General features: G+C 37.0%; 1 non-coding gene across 1 annotated transcript; it reads right to left on the bottom strand.

Annotated features, from left to right (window-relative positions):
• Positions 1-4,240: 4,240 nt before the first annotated feature.
• Positions 4,241-4,349, bottom strand: LOC112740064 (small nucleolar RNA R71). The gene has a single exon (XR_003170999.1). It is a non-coding gene; the product is annotated as a small nucleolar RNA R71 (small nucleolar RNA).
• Between the last annotated feature and the right edge of the window lie 19,476 nt (positions 4,350-23,825).

Genomic DNA, 23,825 nt, shown 5'->3' with positions numbered 1-23,825 from the left:
CGTTGGGAGACGACCTATGATTTCTACTCCCAGTATTTTTATTCTAAAATTTGTGACAACCCTTCTAACTTGATAAGCAGGATTTTTGCTGGTTAAGAACTGTACTCGCAACGTTATTTCTATATTAATTTCTTAATCGGCTAATTTCTGCCTCATCACCCTCTAACAAAACAAGGGGAGGAGAATTTAGAGGAAGCTTCCATATCAACAGAATTAAAAAAAGACAAAGTAAAAATATACGAAACAAGAATCCCAAACCCCCACAGGCTCAAGAAATAAAATCAAGAGAAGAACTTTTCAAAATTCTTAGAAGTATTCAAGAAACTACAAATCAAAATTCATGAAAGATTTTATGTCCAGAAAAAGATTCTTCTAAAAAGATGAGAACCTAATTCTCACAAAGGAATGCAGTGCCATTATTCAGAGAAAATTACCACAAAACGTGAAAGATATAGGTAGTTTTCAAATACCATGCACTATCAGAGATATCACCATTGGCAAAGCTTTTTGTGACCTAGGAGTTAGCATCAATATGATGCCACTATTTATGATGAAAATGCTACAGATTAAGGAGATAAAACTAACCAGAATCTCATGACAATCAGCCGACCAATCAATGAAATTTTCATATGAGATAGTAGAAAATGCATTGGTCAAAGTCGAAAAGTTCATCTTCCCCACTGATTTTATAATTTTCGACATGGAAGAAGACGAAGATTTCTCAATCATCCTAGGAAGACCATTCTTGACCACCGGATGGGCGCTTACTGATGTTAAAAAAGTAGAGCTAACACTAAGGGTACATGAAGAACAAGTGGCCTTTAACGTCTTTAAAGCCATACAATATCTATGCAAAGCAGAAGAATCAGAGAGTGCATGAGTATCGACTCAATTGACACTCTAGTCCAAGAAGTTGTCGATGAAGAAACCTTTGAGGATCCTCTATATCACAAAGATTCTAAAACTGAGGAGGAGCTAGATGACGCATGCTTCATGGAGGTTAATAGGAGAGGTGTTGTGAGATGATGAGCGGATATTTTATAAGCTTTTTGGCATCTTTTTCATATAGTTTTTAGCATGTTTCATTTAAGTTTTATTAAGTTTTTATAGGTTTTAGTGTAAAATTCACATTTTTGGATTCTACTTCGAGTTTGTGTGTTTTTATGCAATTTTAGGTATTTTTCTAGCTGAAATTGAGGAGCTAGAGCCAAAGTCTATTTCAGAGGTAGAAAAAGTGTTGCAGATGCTGTTTGGATCTGACCTCCTTATACTCAAATGCGCTTTTCTAGAGCTACAGAAGTCCAAATGGAGCGTTCTCAATGGCTATGGAAAGCTAACATCCAGTGCTTTCCATAAATAGAAAATAGTCCATACTTTGCTTCAGAATAGAAGGCCCAAACTGGTATTCAATTCCAGCAATCTACCCCAGTCCAGGCATCCAGTGCCCACAAGGGGGTAGCCAGCGTTCAAACGCCCAAGAGTGACCCCCAAGCAGGCGTTCAATGCCCAAGGAGTCTCCTAGCATGTGGATCTCAATCAAGCTGAGCCAAAACACTTACCAAGTAGGTCCCAGAAGTAGATTTTAGCACTAAAAGACTATTTTACCCCTTTATGTAATCCTTAGTCATTAGTCTAGTATTTATTTGAGAACTTTTATATTCTAAAATGTTTAGTTCAAACTATTTTCAAATTAAACATTGTATTGTCTATCAGTATAAGTTTCTAAACCTCCTAGGTTGAAGGGAGGAGCTCTGTTGAGTTTTATGGATCACTAAATTACTACTGTTCTTTCTCAGTTTGTGTTTGATTCTCTATTCTAAGATGAATCTTCGTTCTTCATTCTAAGACCGTGTGCCTGACAACCACTCGTGTTTTTCTTGGGTTTGTATGAATACATAACTGGAAAGCATTGAACCACTAGCTTGATTATACATCTCTTAGACGGCTAATCCACGACTTCATTAGGGACTTCTCGAGACACCAATTCAGCCGAGTTATGGGGAGATTAGAGTCTTTGTGGTAGAGGCTAGAATCCAAAGGCGCAGCATTCTCTGATCCGGAAGATTCGACCTTGTCTGTAGCGTTTTGAGTAGGATCACTAAGGAGAATGAACTGTAGGAACTTTACCCTCAATCAGAATGGATCCACACTAACCCTAGAGTTCAGATCTGGAGGAGCATTGGCGACCTCTCAACCGGCGTTGATCACATACAACCTGCCATAGAAGAAATCACTCACAGTTGAGGAAGAAAGTAAGACCGGATTAATCCAGAAGAATAAAGCATCTCTAAGACTTAACCATCATCTTATCATTGCAAACATATCAACCTAGTTAAGTTCTCTTTATTTTCTTTTTATGCGTTTAAACAAATCCAACAACTCTTCTATTCACTTGACTAAGATCTATAAGATAACCATAGCTTGCTTCAAACCACAATCCTCATGGGATCGACCCTGACTCGCTCAGGTATTACTTGGACGACCCAGTGCACTTGCTAGTTTAGTTATACGTAGTGTGGGAATTCGTGCACCAAGTTTTTGGTGCCGTTCCCAGGGATTGTTCGAGTTTGGACAACTAACAGATTATCTTGTTGCTTAGATTAGGTATTGTCTTTAATTTTGTTAGAGTCTTTTAATTTCTTCTAATTTTTCGAAAAATTCAAAAAAAAAAGAGACTATTTTTGAAATCTTAACTTTTCTTTATCAATCTTTGTTTTTTGTTTGAGCCTTTTGTTTTTGTTCTTGTTGAATTTTCGAATTTCTTGAGTCTTTCTTTTAAAAATTTTCAAAAAATTGCGTCTTTTGTTTGAGCCTTGTGTTAATCTTTAAGTTTGGTGTCTTTTTGTTGTTTTACTCTTTCTTTATTAAATTAAAAAAAAAATATCTTTTCTATCTTTCTACTTCAATTTTTGAAAATTACAACAAAATTTTCAAATTTTAATTTTAAAATCATTATCTTATCTTATCTTAGTTTTAAATTTCAAAATTCAAACCTTTTCAAAATCAAATCTTTTAAAAAATCATATCTTTTTCAAATCTTTATCTTATCATGTTTCAAAATTAAAATTTAAAATTTAAAAATTTAAATTTCAAATTTCAAAATCAAATATTTTTCAAAATTCAAATTTTAAAATCAAATCTTTTTCAAATATCAATTTCAAATCTTATCTTTTTCAAATCTTTTTCAAATCTTTTCAAATTCTTATCTTGTCTTTTCTAATTTCAATTTTTAAAATCAAATCTTTTTCAAATCTTTTCAATTTCTTATCTTATCTTTTCTAATTTCAAATTTTAAATTCAAATCTTTTCTGATCTTCTATCTTATCTTGTTTTCATATCTTTCTTAATTAGTTAGTTGTTTTCTCTTTCTTCTTTTTCAAAACTTCCTAACTAATTCCTCTCTCTTCTATTTTCCAAAATCCTTCTTCTATTTCTCTCTCTTCTTTTTCGATATTCATTAATTAATCTTCAATTCTTTTTATTCAATTAACCTTAATTTTTGAATTTAGTTAATAAATAAAATAAAAACAAAAATATTTTAATTCTTGTTTCTTTTTTACTTCTAATATTCGAATTCTTCTTCTCCTTCTTCTATCTTCATTCTTCTTTCCTTTCTTCTTCACATCAAACAGGAAGTCATCTGTTCTTGAACATAGAACTCCCATTCTTCTTCTTTATTGGTTTCTTCTTCTTGTTTATGACTAGGAATAGGAATAAAGAGCCTCTCTTTAATCTTGATCCTGAACCTGAGAGGACATTAATGAGGAGCTTACAATAAGTTAAAGCACAACACTCCGGAAGAAACCTCTCAGAAATTTTCGAACATGAAGTTGACAGCATGGCAGCCGAACCTAATCATGAAGGAGAGGCAAGAATGGTTCTTGGTGCTTACACCAAGCCTACCTCTGACTTCTATGGCAGAAGTATCTCTATACCTGCCATTGGAGCTAACAACCTTGAGCTGAAACCTCAACTGGTGACCTTAGTTCAACAGAACTGCCAGTACCATGGACTTCTATAGGAAGATCCAAATAAATTCTTATCTAAGTTCTTGCAGATATGTGACACAGTCAAGACCAATGGAGTGAGTCCTGAGGTCTATAAACTTATGTTCTTTCCTTTTGCTCTAAGAGACAGAGCTAGATTGTGGTTAAATTCTTAACCTAAAGAGAGTCTTGACACATGGGAGAAGGTGGTCAATGCATTCTTGACCAATTTCTTCCCACCTCAAAAGTTGAGCAGACTTAGGGTGGAAGTTCAAACCTTCAGACAAAAAGAGGGTGAATCCCTCTATGAAGCTTGGGAGAGATACAAGCAACTTATCAGAAGATGTCCTCCCAACATGATCTCATACTGGACCACACTTTACATCTTCTATGATGGCCTTTTTAAGATATCCAAGATGTTACTGGATAACTCTACTGGTGGAACACTCCACCTGGAAGAAAATGCCTGAAGAGGTAAGAGAACTTATTGACATGGTTGCAAACAACCAGTTTATGTACACTTCTGAAAGAAATCCTGTGAGTAATGGGGTACTTTAGAAGAAAGGAGTTCTTGAAGTTGACACTCAGAATGCCATATTGGCTCAAAATAAGATCTTGACCCAGCAGGTCAATATGATCTCTCAGCATTTGACTGGAATGCAAGCTGCAACTGGCAGCACTCAAGAAGCTTCTTCTTAAGTAGAAGCTTATGATCCTGACCAACCCACCATGGAAGAGGTGAATTACATGGGAGAACCCTATGGAAACACCTATAATTCCTCATGGAGGAATCATCCTAACCTTTCATGGAACGATCAACAGAAGCCTCAGTAAGGCTTCAACAACAATCAAGGTGGAAGAACCCAAAATAGGTTCAACAACAAACCACCATTCCCATCTTCTCAAGGGAATATGGAGACTTCTAAGCAGAGCCTTTCTGACTTAGTTACTATAGTCTCCAACCTCTCTAAGACGACTCATAGTTTCATAACTGAAACAAGGTCCTCCATCAGAAACTTAGAGGTATAAGTTGATCAGCTAAGCAAGAGGATCCATGAGACTCCTCCTGACACTTTTCCTAGTAACACTGAAGTGAACCCAAGGAAGAGTTCAAGGCCATCACTACTGAGGCTAAGGCCAAATCTGGAGAGATTTGGATGGCGTTGAATGCTAGTGAAGAGCATCTCATTGGGTGTTCAACACCCAAGCTGCCACACAAGCTGGCGTTGAACGCCAGTGAAGAATACCTCACTGGGCATTCAACGCCCAAACAGACAGCAAAGATGGCATTGAACGACAGTGAAGAAGCCCTCACTGGACGTTCAACGCCCAAACTGGCAGGGACTCTAGCGTTGAACGCCAGGAAAGATGTTCCTTCTGGGCGTTTAACGCCCAACTTGGCAAAGGAACTGGTGTTAAACGCCAGTAAAGGAGTGCATGATGGGCGTTTAACGCCCAAAGAACCATCAGAACTGGCGTTGAACGCCAGTGATGACATACCTACTGAGTGTTCAGCACCCACTGAAGCAATTCCTATCCAGAAATTAAAGGAAGCCAAGGCTCATGTAGAGACCACAGAGGTTCCTTTGCCTGCACTCCTGTAGTGCATAAGTTCTGATGACTACTCATCCTCTGATGAGGATGAGAATACTAGGAAAGAACAAGTTGCTCGGTACCTAGGAGCTCTCATGAAGCTGAATACCAAGTTATTTGGTACAAAACCTTTAGAAGAAAAACCTCTAGTGCTTACCAAAGAACTAAATGTTTTGGTTCAGGAGAGGTTACCTCAGAAGCTTCCGAATCCCGGACGCTTCCTCATTCCTTGCACCATAGGCACCATGACCTTTAAGAAGGCTCTGTGTGACCTAGGGTCAAGCATAAACCTCATGCCACTCTCTGTAATGGAGAAGCTAGGAATCTTTGAGGTACAAGCTGCAAACATCTCATTAGAGATGGCATACAAGTCAATGAAGAGGCAATATGGCTTAGTAGAGGATGTCTTGGTGAAGGTTGAAGACCACTACATCCCTGCAAACTTCATAGTCTTGGATATTGGAAAGGATGAGGATGAATATATCATCCTCGGAAGACCTTTCCTAGCCACTGCAAATGCCATGATTAATGTTGCAAAGGGAGAAATGGTCTTCCAAATAGGGGAAGACTATATCTTGTTCAAGATGCCCAAACACAACTCCCTACCTAAAAGAGAGATAACTGTATAACATTTAGTATTCCAACATCTCTTTCAGTGTAGAGCTATACTAAGTCCCCAAACATCAGTTGTAAGTTTGATGTTGGGCAGCCATTAACAAGCACTAAGAGCAAAGGTACTAGGAAGAAAGTACCTAAAGGCTGGAGCGATAAGAAAGTCCCCATTGGAGGCCTCTCACCTGGCATGAGAGTTGTCTTCATCAAGAAACCAGTCATACCACATACAGTGAGTCGTGTCCTGTCTCGAGAGCATGTGGAGCTCATTCATGAGAAAACAGGTAGAAAGTTCACTGTAAGGGGCGAAATTCTGAGCCCATGATGTGTGAGCATCTTTTCTATCTTTTTCTAGTGAATTTGCATTTGAATTGTTAAGTGCAATCAAAATTTAAATCTCCTTTAGCCATTATGAATGCTACTTTTAGTTGTGTGTAATTCTGTCTATTTCAGGTAGTATTCCAGATGAATTTGATAGAGTTTGCATGAAGAAACGAGGTCACAGCAAAACAAGGAGGTGGCGCCAAACTTGGATTCTCCAAGTTTGCCGCTAGGAATGCTATAGCCCCCCATTGTGTTCGGCCTCAACGGTGCCAAACTTGGGATTCTCCAAGTTTGGTGCCACACTCACCTACTCCAAGAATTATATGGTGTTCAAGCGAAGTCAAACTTGAGAGACCTCAAGTTTGGCGCCAACTAAGGAGAACCTTGAAGAATGCATACAGGTATGATGGTGCTAAACTTGGTCCAGCCCAAGTTTGGCACCACCTTTAGTAAACTTGGTGGTCACTTGCTCCTTAAGGCCTGCACGAGATGTTAATTGATTCTGAATTAAACTTCATTTTATTCTAAAATAGGAAGAGATATTATTTAGTTTTAGAAAATATATTTTACATTAATTAGGATTAGATATAAAAGGGAAAAGAATCAGCCCTTCAGGCTCTCTTCTCTTCTCTCAGACCTCATTCCGCAATTTACAGTTTTTCTGAATCCTAATTTTCTCTCTTAACCATGAGCAACTAAACCTCCACTGTTAAGGTTAGGAGCTCTATCTATTGTATGGATTGATACTATTATTTTTCTATTTTAATTCATGTACTGCTTTCTATTTCAAGAATTGTTTTCATTCTTTATCTTATGAATCTGGGTGGAACGGAAGTATGACCCTTGTTCTAATTGAGTTCTTGTATAACTTGGAAAAGCTCTTTACTCGAACAACAACTTGAAAATAATTTCTCCTAAATTTCTAATTATCTGGACTTAACAGAATACGTGACATATATTCCTTTTATATTTGGATAATTAGGGTTTCTGTGGCATATAAACTAGAATTGAACTTCACCCTCTAATTGAAATTAAGTGACCAAGGAATTGGCGGTTGATGAAGGTTAGAGGAGACTAAAAAGGTCTAAGGAATTAGGGTTTAGTGGTGCACGAAATTGTGATTCACACTTTTCACAACTCCGCACAACTGACCAGCAAGTGCACTGGGTCGTCCAAGTAATACCTTACGTGAGTAAGAGTCAATCCCACGGAGATTGTTGGCTTGAAGCAATCTATGGTTACCTTGTAAATCTTAGTCAGGAGATTAATTATGATTATCAGTTTGAATTGCAAAAAATAAAAGAGCATGAAATAAATACTTGTTATGCAGTAATTGAGAATATATTGGAGTTTTGGAGATGCTTTGTCTTCTGAATCTCTGCTTTTCCCCTGTCTTCTTCTTCACGCACGCAAGGTTCCTCCTATGGCAAGCTGTGTATTGGTGGATCACCATTGTCAATGGCTACCATCCGTCCTCTCAGTGAAAATGGTCCAGGTGCGCTGTCACCGCACGGCTAATCATCTGTCGGTTCTCACTCATGCTGGAATAAGATCCATTAATCCTTTTGCGTCTGTGACTATGCCCAACCCTTGTGAGTTTGAAACTCGTCACAGTCATTCAATCCCTGAATCCTACTCGAAATACCACAGACAAGGTTTAGACTTTTCAGATTCTCAAGAGTGCTGCCAATGGATTCTAGCTTATACCACAAAGATTCTAATTAAGGAATCCAAGAGATACTCATTCAATCGAAGGTAGAACAGGAGTAGTTGTCAGGCACGCGTTCATAGATTGAGAATAGTGATGAGTATCACGGATCATCACATTCATCATATTGAAGTGTGAATGAACATCTTAGATAGAAACAAGCGTGTTTGAATAGAAAACAGAAATAATTGCATTAATTCATCGAGACACAGCAGAGCTCCTCACCCCCAACAATGGAGTTTAGAGACTCATGCCGTCAAAGAGTATAAAGTTCAGATCTAAATTGTCATGAGGTACAAAATAAATCTCTAAAAGTTGTTTAAATACTAAACTAGTAGCCTAGGTTTACAGAAAATGAGTAAACTAAGATAGATAGTGCAGAAATCCACTTCTGGGGCCTACTTGGTGTGTGCTGGGGCTGAGACTTGAGCTTTGCACGTTCCTAGGCTGTTTCCAGAGTTGAATGCCAGGTTGTAACCTGTTTCTGGCGTTAAACTCCAACTTGTAACCTGTTTCTGGCGTTTAACGCCAGAATGCAACATGGAACTGGCGTTGAACGTCAGTTTACGTCGTCTATCCTTGAACAAAGTATGGACTATTATATATTGATGGAAAGCCCTGGATGTCTACTTTCCAATGCATATGAGAGCGCACCAATTGGACTCCTGTAACTCCAAAAAATCTATTTCGAGTGCAGGGAGATCAGAATCCAACAACATCAGCAGTCCTTTTTTAGCCTGAATCAGATTTTTACTTAGCTCCCTCAATTTCAGCCAGAAAATACCTGAAATTACAAAAAAATACACAAACTCATAGTAAATTCCAGAAATGTGATTTTTATTTAAAAACTAATAAAAATATAATAAAAAGTGACTAAAACATATTAAAAATTACCTAAAAACAATGCCAAAAAGCGTATAAATTATCCGCTCATCACAACACCAAACCTAAATTGTTGCTTGTCCCCAAGCAACTAAAAACAAAGTAGGATAAAAAGAAGAGAATATACAATGAATTCCAAAAACATCTATGAAGATCAGTCTTAATTAGATGAGCGGGGCTATTAGTTTTTTGCTTCTGAACAGTTTTGGTATCCCACTTTATCCTTTGAAGTTCAAAATGATTGGCATCTATAGGAACTCAGAATTCAGATAGTGTTATTAATTCTCCTAGTTCAGTATGTTGATTCTTGAACACAGCTACTTTATGAGTCTTGACCGTGGCCCTAAGCACTCTGTTTTCCAGTATTACCACCAGATACATACATGCCACAGACACATAACTGGGTGAACCTTTTCAGATTGTGACTCAGCTTTGCTAAAGTCCCCAATTAGAGGTGTCCAGGGTTCTTAAGCACACTCTATTTTTTCTTTGGACCTCGACTTTAGCCGCTCGGTCTCAAGTTTTCACTTGACACCTTCATGCCACAAGCGCATGGTTAGGGACAACTTGGTTTAGCCGCTTAAGCCAGGATTTTATTCTTTTAGGCCCTCCTATCCACTGATGCTCAAAGCCTTGGATCCTTTTTATTACCCTTGCCTTTTGGTTTTAAGGGCTATTGGCTTTTTGCTCTTGCCTTTTGGTTTAAAGAGCTTTTGGCTTTTTCTGCTTGCTTTTTCTTTTTCTTGCTCTCTTTTTTTTCGCATTTTTTTCTGCAAGCTTTGTTCTTCACTGCTTTTTCTTGCTTCAAGAATCATTTTTATGATTTTTTAGATTATCAAATAACATTTCTCCTTTTTCATCATTCTTTCAAGAGCCAACAATTTTAACATTCATAAACAACAAATTCAAAAGACATATGCACTGTTCAAGCAATCATTCAGAAAATAAAAAGTATTGCCACCACATAAAAATAATTAAACTATTTTAAAATTTGAAATTCATGTACTTCTTTTTCTTTTTCAGAAAACATTTTTCATTTAAGAAAGGTGATGGATTCATAGGACATTCATATCTTTAAGACATAGACACTTAGATACTAGTGATCATGTAATAAGACCCAAACATAAATAAACATAAAGCATAGTAAATGAAAAACAGAGAAATAAGAACAAGGAGATTAAGGAACGGGTCCACCTTAGTGAGGGTGGCGTCTTCCTCTTCTTGAAGAACCAATGGTGTTCTTGAGCTCCTCTATGTCTCTTCCTTGTCTTTGTTGCTCCTTCCTCATAGCTCTTTGATCTGTAGTCAAATGCTCTACCACTGAACTATGGACCCTTGAGATGAACCTCTTCATCTCTCATGACTCGGGGGTGGAAGCAACTACCTTCCTTTTCCTCTTTCTAGAGGTTTCTCCGGCCTTAGGTGCCATAAATGTTTATGGAAAAACAAAAAGCAACACTTTTTTCCACACCAAACTTAAAAGGTTTGCTCGTCCTCGAGCAAAAGAAGATAGAAGGGAGTAGAAGGAGAAGTGGAGGAGAAGGAGGTGTGTGAATGGGTGGGTATGGGAGGGGAATGGTTTGAATTGGAATGGTGAGGTAGGTGGGGATCCTGTGGGGTTCGCAGATCCTGAGGGGTCAAGGACTTAGCATCCCTGCTCCATTAAGGCATGCAAAACGCCCTTAGTGTGCAATCCTGGCGTTAAACGCCAGCTTTTCCCCTTTCTTGGCATTGAACGCCAACTTTGTGCTTGTTTCTGGCATTTAACGCCAGCTTGATGCTTCTTTCTGGCGTTAAACGCCAGTCTGATGCTTCTTACTGGCGTTTAAATGCCAGTAAGCTCTTCCTCCAGAGTGAGCTATTTTTAATGCTATTTTTCATTCTGTTTTTGATTTTTCAGTAGTTTTTGTGACTTCACATGATCATCAACCTACAGAAAACATAAAATAGCAATGAAAACTAAATAAATATAGTTAAATAACATTGGGTTGCCTCCCAACAAGCGCTTTTTTATTGTCAATAGCTTGACTGTGAGCTCTCATGGAGCCTCACAGATAATCAGAGCAAGGTTGGGGCCTCTCAACACCAAACTTAGAATTTGGTTGTGGCCTCCCAACACCAAACTTAGAGTTTGAATGTGGGGGTTTTGTTTGACTCTGTATTGAGAGAAGCTTTTCATGCTTCCTCTCCATGGTTACAGAAGGAGAACCTTGTGTCTTGTAGTTTGCAATGTCTGCAAACCACAGAGCTTCCTGAATAGCAAACAATTGCTCATCCGGAAAGGTTTCAGAGATCTCAGTAGGAGGGAGGGATGCTCCTGCTACTAGTTCTATTCGGGACAGGTGATCAGCTACTTGATTCTCTATCCCTTTTCTGTCTCTTATTTCTATATCAAACTCTTGCAGAAGCAGCACCCATCTTATGAGCCTGGGCTTTGAATCCTGCTTTGTGAGTAGATATATAAGAGCAGCATGATCAGTGTACACAATCAGTTTTTGATCCGACTAAGTATGATCTAAACTTGTCAATGGCATAAACCACTGCAAGCAGCTCTTTTTCTGTGGTTGTGTAATTTTTCTGGGCGTCATTTAAAAACGGCTAGCATAATAAATGACATGCAGAAGCTTGTTATGCCTCTGTCCCAATACTACACCAATGGCATGGTCACTGGCATCACACATTAGTTCCAAAGGTAATGTCCAATCTGGTGCAGAAATAACTGGTGCTGTGACCAGCTTAGCTTTCAGGGTTTCAAACGCTTGCAGACACTCTGTGTCAAACACAAATGGCGTGTCAGCAGCTAGTAGATTACTCAGAGGTTTTGTGATTTTTGAAAAATCCTTTATAAACCTCCTATAGAATCCTGCATGCCCCAGAAAGCTTCTGATTGCCTTAACATTGGTGGGTGGTGGTAATTTTTCAATCACCTCTACCTTAGCTTGATCCACCTCTATTCTCTTGTTCGAAATTTTATGCCCAAGGACAATTCCTTCAGTCACCATAAAGTCACATTTTTCCCAATTTAAAACCAGGTTAGTCTCTTGGCATCTTTTCAGAACAAGTGCTAGATGGTTAAGACAGGAGCTAAATGAGTCTCCAAATACTGAGAAGTCATCCATGAAGACTTCTAGAAATTTCTCTACCATATCAGAGAAGATAGAAAGCATGCACCTCTGAAAGGTTGCAGGTGCATTACACAGACCAAAAGGCATTCTTCTGTATGCAAATACTCCAGATGGACATGTGAATGCTGTTTTCTCTTGGTCCTGAGGATCTACTGCAATTTGGTTGTAACCTGGATAGCCATCCAAAAAGTAGTAGTATTCATGACCTGCTAGTCTTTCTAGCATTTGGTCTATGAATGGTAAAGGGAAGTGATCCTTCCTGGTGGCTGTATTGAGCCTTCTGTAGTCAATACACATACGCCACCCTGTAACTGTTCTTGGAGGAACCAGTTCTTTTTTTTCATTATGAACCACTGTCATACCTCCCTTCTTAGGGACAACATGGATAGGGCTCACCCCAGGGGCTATCAGAAATAGGATAAATAATCCCAGCCTCTAGTAACTTAGTGACCTCTTTCTGCACCACCTCCTTCATGGCGGGATTTAGCCGCTTCTGTGGTTGAACCACTGGCTTAGCATCATCCTCCAATAGGATCTTGTGCATGCATCTGGCTGGGCTAATGCCCTTAAGATCACTTATGGACCACCCAAGAGCTGTCTTGTGTGTCCTTAGCACCTGAATTAGTGCTTTCTCTTACTGTGGCTCTAAAGCAGAGCTTATGATTACAGGAAAAGTGTCACCTTCTCCCAGAAATGCATATTTCAGGGATGGTGGTAGTGGTTTGAGCTCGGGTTTAGGAGGTTTCTCCTCTTCCTGAGGAGTTTTCAGAGGTTCTTTTATTTCCTCTGGTTCCTCCAGATCAGGCTGAACATCTTTAAAAATGTCCTCTAGCTCTGATTCGAGACTCTCAGTCATATTGACCTCTTCCACCAGGGAGTCAATAATATCAACGCTCAGGCAGTCTTCTGATGTGTCTGGATGTTGCATAGCTTTGACAACATTCAACTTAAACTCATCCTCATTGACTCTCAGGGTTATCTCCCCTTTTTGGACGTCAATAAGGGTTCGTCCAGTTGCTAGGAATGGTCTTCCTAGAATGAGAGTTGCACTTTTGTGCTCCTCCATTTCCAGCACTACAAAGTCAGTAGGGAATGCAAATGGCCCAACCTTGACAATCATGTCCTCAATTATGCCTGATGGGTATTTAATGGAGCCATCAGCAAGTTGAAGATAGATCCGAGTTGGTTTGACTTCTTCAGTTAAACCAAGCTTTCTGATAGTGGATGCAGGTATTAGGTTGATGCTTGCCCCAAGATCACATAAAGCTGTCTTGGTGCAATCACCCTCTAATATGCATGGTATCATAAAGCTCCCGGGATCTTTAAGCTTTTCTGGGAAGCTTTTCAAAATGATTGCACTGCATTCCTCAGTGAGGAGAACTCTTTCAGTTTCTCTCCAATCCTTCTTATGACTCAAGATCTCTTTCATGAACTTGGCATAAGAGGGTATTTGCTCAAGTGCCTCTGCAAATGGAATCTTTATTTCAAGAGTCCTGAAGTAGTCTGCAAAGCGAGCAAATTGCTTATCCTGCTCCTCTTGGCGGAGTTTTTGAGGATAAGGCATCTTGGCTTTGTATTCCTCAACCTTGGTTGCTACAGGTTTATTTCCTACAGAAGTGGTTGGAGAAGCCTTTTTAGAGGGGTTGTTATCAGCACTTGTGTGTGTCTGATCCCTCACTGGCGTTTGAATGCCAGGGTTGGAAGCTTGATTGGCGTTGGACGCCAACTTCCTACCTGTTTCTGGCGTTTGAACGCCAGAACTGAGCTTCCATTGGGCGTTTGATGCCAGCTCCTTGCCTGTTCCTGGCGTTTGAACGCCAGAACTGCGTGTGGGTTGGGCGTTTAACGCCAACCTTGCATCCTTTTCTGGCGTTGGAACACCAGAGTTGTTCCTCTCTGGGCCCTTACTATCCTCAGTGGGATTTTGAATAATATTTTGCTCATCCTCTGTCAGTTGTTCTTTTCTTGGCTTTCTGCTGCTCTGAAGTGAGGTATTTAATATTTTCCCACTTCTTAATTGAACTGCTCTGTACTCTTCTGTTATCTGCTTTGATAACTGCTATTTTGTCTGATTCAATTGTGCCTCCATATTTTTATTAGCATTTTTAGTGTCTTGTAGCATCTCCTTGAATTCTACTAGCTGTTTTGTTAGAAAGCACAATTGTTGATTGATTTCAGCAACTTGTTCTGGAGGACCAAGTTCAGTAGACACTACTTTGGCTTTTTCTTTTATGGAGGACCCATTACTTATGTACAGATGTTGGTTTCTAGCAACTATATCAATAAGCTCTTGAGCCTCTTCAATAGTTTTCCTCATGTGTATAGATCCACCAGCTGAGTGGTCTAGGGACATCTGAGCTCCTTCTGTAAGCCACTCCGAAAATATTTCAGAGGGGCATTTCCTTAGCATCCCTCTATACCTCTCCCAGGAATTATAAAGGGATTCATCATCCTCTTATTTAAAGCCTTGGATGTCCAGCCTTAGCTGTGTCATCCTTTTTGGAGGGAAATATTAATTCAGGAATTTGTCTGATAACTGTTTCCATGTCCTTATGCTTGCTGTGGGTTGGTTATTTAACCACCTTTTAGCTTGATCTTTTACAGCAAACGGAAATAGTAACAGTCTGTATACATCTTGATCTACCTACTTGTCACGTACTGTGTCAGCAATTTGCAAGAATTGTGCCAGAAACTCAGTAGGTTCTTCCTGTGGAAGACCGGAATACTGGCAGTTTTGCTGCACCATGACAATGAGCTGAGGATTCAGCTCAAAACTGCCTGCTTTGATGGGAGGTATACAGATACTACTCCCATATGCAGCAGTAGTGGGATTAGCATATGATCCCAGAGTCCTTCTGGACTGTTCATTTCCACTTAGATCCATGATGGAGAAAGGGAGATGATGCGAATTGCAAATAAAATATATATATATTTTTTTGAAAACTGAAATTAAAATAAAATAAAATAAAATAAATCAAAAATTGACTATAATTTCGAAAATTAGAAGAAAAAGAAATAAAAGAAAATTGAAAACTAAATTAATTAATTAAAAAGATTTGAAAAAGATGTGGGTGAGGATTTTCAAAAAAAAATGAAGAGAGAGAAATTGGTTAGGAAATTTTGAAAAAGATATGTCTTAAAATTAAAGATACTTGTAAGAAAATAAAATAAAATAAAATAAAATAAAGAAAAGATATGAAAAAGATTTGATTTTAAGATTTGAGATTAGAAAAGATAGGATAAGCTAGGTAAGAGAAGATAAGGAATTTAAATTAAAAAGTTTTGAAATTTAAAATTTGAAATAAAAAATTTTGAAAATTGAAATTTGAAAATTGAAATTTGAAAATTGAAATTTGAAAATTGAATTTTGAATTTTTGAAAAAGTCAACAATATAAGATAAGGATCTGAAAAAGATTTAAATTTTGAAAAGATTTGATTTTTAAATTTGAAAATTAGATTTTGAATTTTAAATTTTGAAATTTGTATTTTGAAATTTTAGAAGTTGAAATTTGAAATTTGAAATTAGGTAAGATAAAATTTTGAAAAAGATATGATTTTTTTGAAAAAAAAATTAGAATTTTCAAATTTTTAAAACTAAGATAAGATAAAATAGAGATTTTAAAATAAAAATCTGAAATTTTTTTTTGAAAAAATTTCGAAATATTTGCTCAAAAATAGTTAGAGAAGATATTTTTTTGATTTTTGAATTTTATGATGAAAAAGAAAAACACACAAAAGACACACAACTTAAAATTTTTAGATCTAATGCTCCTTGTTTTCGAAAATTTTGGAGGGGAAACACCAAGGAATAGCAAACTTAAAAATTTTAAGATCAAAACACAAGGAAGACTCAAGAACACTTTAAACACTCACAAGAACAACAAAAACATGAAGAAAGAACACCAAACTTATAATTTTTAGAAAACCAAAATAAAATTTTTGAAAACTAAAGAAAAGTTAACAGGAGAATACCAAACTTAAAGTTTGGCACAAGATTTATTCAAAGAAAAATTATTTTTGAAAAAGCTTTTTAAAAAAGAAGATAGCCAATTACCAAGAACAACGCTCTAGCCAATTGAGCTATAAATTTAACGTGTTTTAATAAGGTATTTAATAAATAATCTTTTTTTTTTTTGAAAACTAATATTTTGAAAAAGCACAAGAGAAAAAACAAGAAAAATCATAAAACAAGAAAAACTAAAGATCAAACAAAGAAAATAAACAAGAACAACTTGAAGATTAAGAAAGAACAATGAACACAAATTCGAAAATTTAAAAGAAAATAAAAAACATGCAATTGACACCAAACTTAAAACATGAAACTAAACTCAAATAGAAAAACTCAATTATCAGTTTATAAAATTTTCGAAAAATTTAAAAAGAGAAAATAAGGATTTAAAAAAAAGAAATTTCAACCAAAAACAATAATAGAAGACTCTAAACCAAAAAGAAAAATTTTTCCTAATCTAAGCAACAAAATAAACCGTCAGTTGTCCAAACTCGAACAATCCCCGACAATGGCGCCAAAAACTTGGTGCACGAAATTGTGATTCACACTTTTCACAACTCCGCACAACTGACCAGTGATGAGCGGATAATTTATACGCTTTTTGGCATTGTTTTTACTATGAGTTGTGTGTTTTTTTGTGATTTCAGATATTTTCTGGCTAAAATTGAGGGACCTGAGCAAAAATCAGATTCAGAGGTTGAAGAAGGACTGCAGATGCTGTTGGATTCTGACCTCCCTGCACTCAAAGTAGATTTTCTGGAGCTACAAAACTCCAAATGGCGCGCTTCCAATTACGTTGGAAAGTAGACATCCAGGGCTTTCCTGCAATATATAATAGTTCATACTTTGCCCGAGTTTAGATGACACAAACTGGCGTTGAACGCCAGTTCCATGTTGCAGTCTGGCGTTCAGCGCCAGAAACAAGTTGCAAAGTGGAGTTCAATGCCAGAAACACGTTACAAACTGGCGTTCAACTCCAAGAATGATCTCTCCACGTGTAAACTTCAAGCTCAGTCCAAGCACACACCAAGTGGGCCCCGGAAGTAGATTTCTGCATCATTTACTCATTTCTGTAAACCCTAGTAACTAGTTTAGTATAAATAGGACTTTATGCTATCTTTGTAAGCGATCTTTGATTAGTTTTATGCTATCTTAGACTTTTATGGGGGCTGGCCATTCGTCCATGCCTGGACCATTATCACTTATGTATTTTCAAACGGTAGAGTTTCTATACTCCATAGATTAAGGTGTGAAGCTCTGTTGTTCCTCATGAATTAATACAAAGTACTACTATTTATCTATTCAATTCAAGCTTATTCCTATTCTAAGATATCCATTCGCACCCAAGAACATGATGAATGTGATGATTATGTGATGCTCATCATCATTCTCACCTATGAACGCGTGCCTGACAAACACTTCCGTTCTACATGCAAACAAGCTAGAATGAGTATCTCTTGGATATCTAATACAAAGGACCGAGTCCGAGATATTGGAATCTTCGTGGTATAAGTTAGAACCCATGGATGGCCATTCCTGAGATCCGGAAAGTCTAAACCTTGTCTGTGGTATTCCGAGTAGGATCCGGGAAGGGATGGCTGTGACGAACTTCAAACTCGCAAGTACTGGGCGTAGTGACAGACGCAAAAGGAGGGTGAATTCTTTTCCAGTATGATCGAGAACCTCCAGATGATTAGCCATGCAGTGACAGCGCATCGGTCCATTTTCACAAAGGATGGAAAGTAGCCATTGACAACGGTGATGTCCTACATATAGCTTGCCAGGGAAAGGAGTAGGAAGGATTGGATGAAGACAGCAGGAAACCAGAGGTTCAGAGGGACGAAAGCATCTCTATACGCTTATCTGAAATTCTCACCAATGAATTACATAAGTATCTCTATCTCTATTTTATGTTTTATTTATCTTTTAATTATTAAAACTCTGCAACCATTTAATCCGCCTGACTGAGATTTACAAGATGACCATAGCTTGCTTCATACCAACAATCTCCGTGGGATTCGACCTTTACTCACGTAAGGTATTACTTGGAAGACCCAGTGCACTTGCTGGTTAGTTGCGCGAAGTTGTGAAGTTATGTTTGGACCATGGTATTGTGCAAACGTTTTTGGAGCCATTGCCAGGGAATCAATTTCGAACAACAATTTCACATCTAGATCACAATTTCGCACACCAAGTTTTTGGCGCCGTTGCCGGGGATTGTTCGAGTTTGGACAACTGACGGTTAATCTTGTTGCTCAGATTAGGTAATTTTCTTTTTCGTTTTATTTTCAAAAAAAAATTTTGTTTTCAAAAATCTTTCAAAAAAATTTTTTTTTACCTTTTGTTTTCGAAAATTATTCTAAATTTTTAAGAATGAATTCTAGAGTTTCAAAATAGTATGCTGAAACTTGTCTGGCCATCAAGCTTTAGACTAACCTGGTATGATTCATGGGATTTTGATTGAGGACTTTGAATTCATTACTTCCTTTTTCCTATATGTTTTCGAAAAAAGTAAAATAAAATACAAAAAATATATATATATTTTGTGTTTCTTGTTTGAGTCTTGAGTCAATTTTTAAGTTTGGTGTCAATTGCATTATTTCTAAAAATTTATGCATTTTTCGAAAATTCATGCATTCATAGTGTTCTTCATGATCTTCAAGTTGTTCTTGGTAAGTCTTCTTGGTTGATCTTGATGTTTTCTTATTTTGTGTCTTTTGCTGTTTTTCATGTGCATCTTTATTTGCATTCATAGTGTCTAAGCATTAAAGATTTCTAAGTTTGGTATCTTGCATATTTTCTTTGCATCAAAAATTTTTCAAACACATGTTCTTGATGATCATCTTGATCTTCAAAGTGTTCTTGGTGTTCATCTTGACATTCATAGTGTTCTTGCATGCATTGTGTGTTTTGATTCATAATTTTTATGTTATGTGTTATTTTTCATGTTTTTCTCTTTCCTCATTAAAAATTCAAAAATAAAAAATATATCTTTCCCTTTTTCTCTCATAAATTTTCGAAAATTTGAGTTGACTTTTTTAAAATTTTTAAAAATCTAGTTGTTTCTTATGAGTCAAATCAAATTTTCAATTTGAAAATCTTATCTTTTTCAAAATCTTTTTCAAAAATCAAATCTTTTTCATATTTCTTATTTATTTTCGAAAATTTTAAAAATATTGTTCAAAAATCTTTTTCTCAATTTTATCTCATAATTTTCGAAAATATTATCAACAATTAATGTTTTGATTCAAAAATTTTAAGTTTGTTACTTGCTTGTAAAGAAAGATTCAAACTTTAAGTTCTAGAATCATGTCTAGTGATTACTTGTGAGTCAAGTCATTAATTTTAATTTTTAAAAATTCAAATCTTTTTCAAAGCTAATTTCAATCATATCTTTCTATCATATCTTTTTTAAATCTTATCTTTTTCAAAAATTTTATTTTAAAATATCTCTTCTAACTTCTTATCTTATTATCTTTTCAAAATTGATTTTCAAATCTTTTTCAACTAACTAATTAACTTTTTATTTGTTTTTTATCTTTTTCAAAACTGCCCAACTAACTCTCTACCTTTAGTTTTCGAAAATACCTCCCTCTTTTTCAAAAATTCTTTTTAATTAATTAATTATTTTAAATTTTAATTTTAATTTTATTTCCCCTTTAATTTTCGAAAATCATCAACTCCTTTTCAAAAATTATTTTCGAAAACTTCTCTCTCTCATCTCCTTCTATTTATTTAATTACTTACTAACACTTCTCTTCATCTCTTATCTCTGCTCCTATCCTCACCCTTGTGTTTGGATTATCCATTTCTCTAATTCCCTTTCTTCTTCTAGTAACAATAAGGAACCTCTTTACTGTGACATAGAGGATTCCTCTTCTTTTCTTGTTCCCTTCTTTTTCATATGAGCAGAAGCAAGGACAAGAACATTCTTGTTGAAGCAGACCCTGAACCTGAAAGGACTCTGAAGAGGAAACTGAGAGAAGCTAAAATACAACAATCCAGAGACAACCTTACAGAAATTTTCGAAAAGGAAGAGGAGATGGCAGCCGAAAATAATAATAATGCAAAGAGAATGCTTGGTGATTATACTACACCTACTTCCAAGTTTGATGGAAGAAGCATCTCAATCCCCACCATTGGAGCAAATAATTTTGAGCTGAAACCTCAATTAGTTGCTCTAATGCAACAGAACTGCAAATTCCATGGACTTCCATCAGAAGATCCCTACCAGTTTTTAACTTAGTTCCTGCAAATCTGTGAGACTGTTAAGACTAATGGAGTAGATCCTGAAGTCTACAGGCTCATGCTTTTCCCTTTTGCTGTAAGAGACAGAGCTAGAACATGGTTGGACTCACAACCTAAAGATAGGCTGAACTCTTGGGATAAGCTAGTCACGGCCTTCTTGGCTAAGTTCTTTCCCCTTCAAAAGCTGAGCAAGCTTAGAGTGTTCAGACCTTCAAGCAAAAAGATGGTGAATCCCTCTATGAAGCTTGGAAAAGATACAAGCAGATGACCAAAAGGTGTCCTCCTGACATGCTTTCAGAATGGACCATTCTGGATATATTCTATTATGGTCTGTCTGAGTTTTCCAAGATGTCACTGAATCATTCTACAGGTGGATCCATTCACCTAAAGAAAATACCTGCAGAAGCTCAAGAACTCATTGACATGGTTGCTAATAACCAGTTCATGTACACTTCTGAGAGGAATCCTGTAAGTAATGGGATGCCTCAGAAGAAGGGAGTTCTTGAAATTGATGCTCTGAATGCCATATTGGCTCAGAACAAAGTGTTGACTCAGCAAGTCAACATGATTTCCCAGAGTCTGAATGGATGGCAAAAATTCAAACAGTTAGCGTGTTAGTCAAAAGTTAAAGAAATAGAAAAGAAAAAGTGCTTGATCTAGATCTCCACTTCACTTAATCATTGTCAATCTATTCAATCCCCGGCAATGGCGCCAAAAACTTGATGTGTGGAAAACGATCCAACACAAAACTCACCGGCAAGTGTACCGGGTCGCATCAAGTAATAATAACTCACATGAGTGAGGTCGATCCCACAGGGATTGAAGGATTGAGCAATTTTTGTTTAGTGGTTGATTTAGTCAAGCGAATCTAGATTTGGTTGAGTGATTGTAACTTGCAGAAACTAAATTTGCTTGGAAAGAAAAGGGGGAGGGGTAAAGTGCAGTAAATTAAAGAGCAGGAAAGTAAAAAAGCATATTCTTAAAGTGCAAGTAATGTAAATTACAGAAACTTAGATTGCAAGAAATGTAAACGACTGAAGCTTAAAGTGCAAGAAATGTAAATTGCTTGAATCATAAAAGGAATTGGAAATTAGGATAGCAGAATCTGAACAAGAACAACTAAATTGCATTAAACATAAAAGAGAAAATTTAAGTGCAGTGAAGTAGATCTTAACAGAAAAGTAAAATGACTTGAGAATTTAAAGAACTGGAAAGCAGTGCTTAAGTTGCAGCAATTCTAAAAGGTGTTGAAGATCTCAAGAAATCAAAGAGACTAGAAAACAAATCTAGATCTCACTCCCTTCCTAGATCCAACAAGAGAAATTGCAAAAGAAGTAAAGAAAAGTAAATTGCAGAAGCAAAGTAGATGAAGAAGCAGTAAACAGAAATTCAAATTCAATTATGCAGAAAGAAAATAAACAAGATCCCAAGGTGAGATTGAAACAGAAGTTCTTCAATTCTCTACCCAAGATCCAAAGCAAGGAAATAAAAGAGTGCTCAAGCAAGAACCAAGAAGAAGAGAGATCAATTCTCCTTCCCATTTCTCTCAGAAATTCAAAAAGCTTAGAATTAAAATGCAAGTAAAAAGGGAAAATTCAAAATGAAGTCTAGAGATCCTAATTACATCAAACTAACTCATATTTATACACTTTCTATTCTTGGATATTGAAATTTGGATGGGCTTTTAATTTGGTGAAGAAATGAATTAAGTTAGAATTTTAAATTTCAATTTCAGCCCAAATGTATCTCCCAGGGGAATGCTCAGCTCACTTTGTGAGCTGAGCTTTGTACCTTGCATAGCGTGTCTTGTTGGTTGGGGTGCATCAGGGGAGAGCTCAGCTCACTTTGTAGCAGAATAGTTAATTAGTTTATCTAAATGCTCAAAGCTAGCATTATATAGGGGGTGAGAATCTGTTTTATGATGAGATTTTGGTGGAACACCAAACTTAGAATCCTTCATTCTCCCTTATATTGTTTTGGTGTCCAACACCAAACTTTAGCTTTTTGCAATGTAGATAAGGCTAATTAACCTCTTTATTGAAATAACTATGGAAAGAAACTACCTCAGGTTGGGTTGCCTCCCAACAAGCGCTCTTTTATTATCACTAGCTTGACATTCTCTATGTTTGTTCAGTTTAGGTACTGAACTTCCTTTTCCTTGTCCCATTGTCCTCCTAAATAAGGCTTTGCTCTATGTCCATTTGCTGTGAAGTGGTTCTGTGTGGCTTCATCTAGCAGCTAAGACTTCCATAAGGAAAGACTTTTGTTACTAGATACGGGCCTGTCCATTTGGACTTGAGCTTTCCAGGAAAGATCTTGAGCCTTGAGTTATACAGGAGCACTTACTGTCCTATCTTGAACTCTTTCTTTGAGATCTTCTTGTCATGCCACCTCTTAGCTCTCTCCTTGTATATCTTAGCATTCTCATAAGCTTCTAGTCTAAACTCATCCAACTCATTAAGTTGTAGCAGCCTCTTTTCTCCTGCTGCTTGAGAATCAAGATTGAGGAGTTTGGTGGCCCAAAAAGCTTTATGTTCAAGCTCCACAGGGAGGTGACAAGATTTTCCATATAATAGCTGAAATGGGGACTTTCCAATGGGAGTTTTGAAAGCTGTCCTGTATGCCCAGAGTGCATCTTCTAGTTTCCTGGCCCAATCTTTCCTTGTGCTTCCCACTGTTTTTTCTAAAATTCTCTTCAACTCTCTGTTTGCTAATTCAGCCTGGCCATTAGTCTGAGGATGGTATGGTGTGGCTACTTTATATATAACTCCATATTTGTGGAGGAGTTTCTCCATTTGTTTGTTGCAGAAGTGACCACCACCATCACTGACAAGACCCTTGGGTACTCCATATCTAGTGAAGATATGCTTCTTAAGGAATTGAAGGACAATTTGTGCATCACAAGTGGTTGTGGCTATGGCTTCCACCCATTTTGAGACATACTCTACTGCCACCAAGATGTATCTAAAGGAATACGAAGGGGGAAAAGGTCCCATGAAATCAATACCCCATAGGTCAAATAGCTCAACTTCCAGGATGAAATTCTGAGACATCTCATTCCTTTTTGTCAATCCTCCAGCTCTTTGGCATTCATTGCATTGGTGAACAAACTCTCTGGCATCCTTGAAGATAGTTGGCCAATAGAAACCGCTTTGTAACACCTTTGCAGCTGTTCTCTCTGGTCCAAAATGTCCACCATATGCTGAACCATGACAATGCCACAATAGTCCCTCATTTTATTTTCATGGACACATCTCCTAATCATTCCATCAGAGCATCTTTTGAACAAAAAGGGTTCATCCCACAAGAACTTCCTTGCTTTATTGAGCAGCTTCTT

Source organism: Arachis hypogaea, chromosome 13, assembly GCF_003086295.3.
Source record: "Arachis hypogaea cultivar Tifrunner chromosome 13, arahy.Tifrunner.gnm2.J5K5, whole genome shotgun sequence".
NCBI lineage: Eukaryota > Viridiplantae > Streptophyta > Magnoliopsida > Fabales > Fabaceae > Arachis > Arachis hypogaea.
The sequence above is the reverse complement of the archived record's forward strand: the minus strand, read 5'-3'. Positions and strand labels throughout refer to the sequence as shown.